This window comes from Camelus bactrianus, chromosome 9 (assembly GCF_048773025.1).
Source record: "Camelus bactrianus isolate YW-2024 breed Bactrian camel chromosome 9, ASM4877302v1, whole genome shotgun sequence".
Taxonomy (NCBI): domain Eukaryota; kingdom Metazoa; phylum Chordata; class Mammalia; order Artiodactyla; family Camelidae; genus Camelus; species Camelus bactrianus.
Window position 1 is genome coordinate 60,627,878 of NC_133547.1, and position 5,146 is coordinate 60,633,023.

Here is a 5,146-nt window from a genome sequence, read left to right on the forward strand (position 1 = left end):
ATATAAAATTTGGAAATTTCCTCTCACTGAAAATTACAATAGGATCATGGAACAAAACATAAAGAGGATTTAGTAGTTAATAGAATTTCTTTATATTACTTCCCAGTTGCTATATCACATTCCCCAGTTACTTGATTAAAATCTCCCAAGAACCCAGATTCACCTACAAGGTTGTGTAGATTATGCAATATAGTGGCAGTTTTTATATTGATGGTGTGTTCTTTAACCCCTCCTGGACTTGTTTAGGCACTTAATGAATTGTGTAGCTGGAGCTACTCTCAATGAAAGAGGTTCAAATGTCAACCACTGAAAAGGAATTAAATAAACTCATACAGAGGAATGTGCTGTCATAGGATCTACAGAATCTTCGTCATCGTAGTACAATTAAGGCTGTTAAAATAATTTTAGTCACACGTATATTGTAGAGAACCTGCTAAACAAACACAAAACCTGAAAGGAAAATTTCCAGATTCAAGTCATAGACCAAAAAAAAAAGTTTAGACCGCAAATTATCTTTGTCCCACCTTGAAAGCATTCCTTAATAATGGAGAATTGATAGCGGTGGGAAATAGCAGTGACAGCATTTGCACTGAAATAGTAACCAGATTCTTGTTTGATTATGTTTATGTGTTCATTTTCACCCTTAGAACATATTCCAGCAATATTTCTGAAGGTGAAATTAGTTTTGATAGTTTTTCTGTTGAGTTTAGAATATTCTCACTCCCTACCTCTTTCAAAGTGCCTAAATCTGATAATCAAGCATCTCATGCACTTTGATGAAGCACTTTATGAGTTGGTTGGTCTGAGTCAGAGTTTTCATTTGAAGTCTCATAGAAACCAGTTGAGTCTCTCAAGATCTAGAATGATTGCAAGTCCTGAGATACACTGCAATAAGTCTGAATCAAGAGGACTTAGTGAGAAAAGAGAGAAATGCCAGAGGAATTCGAAGAAGGGTGAATCAGGGAGGAGAAATTTTAATGGGGAAATAGAAACTGCTTAGCCTATTAAACCAAGAAAGGAAAACTTCTCTAGGTCATCCCATCCCAACAGTAGGCAGGTTAGACTTATGCAAACTGCACAAGAACTTATTCCCACTGGCCTTGATACCATCACCTATGTTTGCTATGATGCTCTTTCCACATCTAATTATCTAATTATAATATTTATTAAGTCTAGTAGCCTCACCTCAGCTGTGATATTAGTGTGACCAAGAGTATGAATTAGAAATGGTTTTACAATTTCCTATTACCCTGTCTCTTTCATGGAGTTTTAACCTGAGGTCCATGGGTTTGCTTCAAATCATCTGTGATCTGCCTAAATTTGTATACAAAGTTTTGCAAGTGTGTACCTACATGCATCTTTTTCTTTGGGACGAAGTTCTTTAACTTTCATAATATTTCTGGGGGGAGAAAAAGATCCATAACCCAGAAAAGATGAAAAACTATTCCTGTATAGGAAGAAAATCCACTCTTCCCTCTTTCCACAAATGGGCTCCAGAAATAATGCTAGATGCAGGAAACATGAAGATTTTACAAAGATGAATATGAGAAGTCAACTCTCAGCCTGATGGAGGAGATGACCTGTAAACAAACACACATTGTGACAGGTGCTAAGCTAGAGTTCTGTACAGGTGTCTAGAAATAAATTGTCCTTTTGCTTTCTTAGCTGATAGAGGGGAAGGGGAAGGAATACGACCTAACACATCACTTTTTCTTCTCTGCTTACTATCCCCCACAGCTGATACCTCTTCACTCCAACCCCAGTTTCCTAAAGTGGTTAAAAGAGGCTAGATAGTTGCCAGGCAAAGTTATGACTTTACAAATGTTTACATTGTGATGCATCACAGCTATTATGTGTTGATAGAAATATTCCAAGAAATACCTGGGCTTCATTGGACTTTGTCCATGGATGGTCAAAGAAACAGTGTCTTTTTTCAGGTTTGCTGAGGATTATGGCTAAATACTTAGGTTAAGGATGCAATGATAAAATAGTTGAATTGGTCATCCACAACTAAGCCCTAGAGTTGAAGGGCTAAGGTGAAGTTATTGGATAAACTAGACGAACTTTAGAAATAACATTTTCCACCTGAGAAGCATTTGTTTCACCTGAATAAGGAAAGGTGGACTGCTCCAAACGTGGGAAGCAACACATAAGAGATCTACCGACAGGTGTTGGAATCTAATTATAAAATATGAGGCTTAGAAATAATATTCATTTATTTATTCATTCAGTTTCTCCACCTGCAAAAATCCTACTTATCCTTCAAAGTCCAGCTCAGATATTAGTTCATCTGTGAATTCATCCTGAACCCTTCCAAGTAATATTAATTTTTCTCCCCTCTGGGTTCCCATAGCATTTTGTTCAAAATGTTGGTATAGCAATTATCAGTGAATTATATTACATGGGTCTTTCTCTACTATATTGTGAACACTTGGTTGTACAGTCTCTGAGAAAGTCAAAATTATTAAAACACATCCTTGCCTTAAATAAATTATAATTGATTGTGAGTGCATAATTTAGCACCTAGACAGAATAAAACAAACTCTCTCATAAGCCATGTATTGCTATAGGAATTTTGATGCAGTGTACAGAGATGGAGAGGATGAAAGGAGAAACTTAAAAAGTAAGAAAAGGGCAGAGGTGAAAGACCTTAAACATGACACCGAGGATTTTGTTCTTTATCCTCTAGACACTGGGGAGCCATTGAAGGTTTTTGAGGAGGGAAATGACCTGCCCAGAGCTGTATTTTAAGAAAGTAACAGAGGGAGAGGTGTGGAGAGTAAATTGGCAGCTAAGGGCCTGGAAAGAGAACACAGCCAAGAGTGAATGAGGCCTTAAAGGGTAGAGACTGAAAAAATGGAAAGAAGGCCTTGGGTATGTATTAAGGAATAAGAACCAAAAGGACTCAAAACTGCTTAAATGTCGAGTGAGGGAGAGAGAAAAGCCTGAGATCAGTGAAGAAAAGGAGATGATGGGCAAAATTTGAAACATCCACCAATAGTTTCTTCATTGTTGGAGTTCAGTGGCTTAGCCTATCAAAAAAGTATTTAACAGAGAAGCAAATGCCATTGCACATGAATTACCCAAGAAACTTTATACTTTGTTGCCTGGGAGCAGCAAAAACTCTAACCAGAAAAGAAATTACTTCTTACCAGTAGGAAATCCAAGTAAGCACAATTTGCTGACATTCAGTGAAAGAGTAAATTGATAAGAAACAAATCTACATGAGCATACATTCCCAATTTTCACTCTAAATGTACTTAAACATTAACATTTAAGTCTTTACATACTTACTTTAATAGTAACTAAATGTGGAAGAATTTCAAGAATCCTAAAGACCAACAATTCTTCTGAAAAGAGAAAAAAAAAAAAGGCTTGTAGGAATAAAAAGCAGTCACAATGTCTTTAAAGAAGATCAGTTTGCAAACCTTCCATTCATGGAAGATTTGGGTAATAATGGACCAAAGGTTTACTCTGGGAGGCGCGGACCAAGGACAAAAGCATTTAAAAGACAGGTTCAAGATAGGCTGAGGGAACTCTGTGCTTAGCCCTGGTTTTCTAAACTGGGGCCATCTGGAACAAGCAGGTTGTCTGCTCTCTGTAGTTATTAAATAAGTCTCTTTTGGGGTACAAGAGAAATATGAAGAGGCAGGAAGTTCAGGAAGAGAAAAACATGAGAGAAACATCTCTGGACAGTTGTTCCAGTAGATTTTCCTCCAGAGCGGAAGAAGATGTAATCTGTATCACTACTCATGAGCGAGTCCACCCCAACTTCATCTTCAGAGTTGGGGGCTGTCTTTAGATGTCGCACTCCATGGGTTCTAATTTCTCCTAGACAGACTTGGTGTTTTTTCTGCAGTGTTCAAATATCTCCACAGTCAAAAGTTACCGAAGGAGCATGTAATCACATGATCCAAGGAAATATCTGATGGATGTGTATTTCTCATAGCTGTTGTACATACTTATTTATGTTCAACCTATCAGAGGCTGCTTGATGAAGTGGAAAGTGAATGGACTTAGAACCAGGAGTCCTCTAAATTGTAGTTCTATGCATGTACTAAGCAGAGGATGTCCACTTTTGGAACATCCAGCAGGCAATCACACTTCTCCTGAGTAGTATGACTTTCCTCCAGGGAGGAGTTTTTGCTTTTCCTTAGACTTAATCCTGGGTGGAGTAAGGCTGGAGCTGCTGGCATCACCTTGCCACAAAGAGAAAATAGCCTGTCTGAAATGGAAGGAGCAGAAGCATTGCCAAGAGATGGAGAGAGAGAAAAAACAGAACCTGAAAAAAATCACTTTAGTCTCTGGAGGAAGCCATTCCTGTCTTCAATGATCTGAATTGATAAATTCCTTTTTTTCTTCTTCTTAAAGGATTTGGGATTGGGTTTTCTGTCACTTCAGAGTGAGAAAGTCTTAACTGGAATACAATCTGCCGAGGTTTATAAAATTCTCTTGGATCTTTATCTCTTCTCTGTGAAGTAAGTGGGTTAGATTTTTTATCAGGCAGTCATTGGGTTTGGCTGCTAGTAACAAACACCAGTGGCTTAGAGGTTTTATCTTCCTCATGCAAGGAGTCTGGATTAGGCAATTCAGAGCTAGTCTCGCAGTCCCATGATGCCATCAGGCAAACAGACTTTCCTCTCTGCCAGATTTTGAGATTTGGTCCCTTGTTGTCATGCTTGCCCAATGGCTGTCACCTCTAGGCATCCTGTCTGCATTCCAGGTGAGAGGAGAGTGGAAGGGTAAAGGGCAAAAGGAACAAGTCTGGTCCCTGGAAGACTTATGTAGTAGCTTCTACTTACATATCATTGGCTAGGACTGTGCCACATGGTCATCCCATATGAAAGGAAGGCTGGGAGATGTGTAGGTACATTAGATGGGTACATTGATCTCTGAGCACAGTTAGGGGTCCATTGGTAAGGAAGATGGGGGAGAAAAGGTGTTGGGTAGACAAATTATAGTCTGCCACAGACTACATAATGGCAAAGGTAAACACCGTCTCTGAAATCCTTTAATTCTAATCTATGTATTTTGTTTTAACTAAATCTTTCTTGATGGAAAAGTGCTAAACATTTTGTGGAAAGGGAGCACATTTTTTAAAATCTCAAATTTTGGAGAAGTAGAACTATATCTCATAAATGAAAAG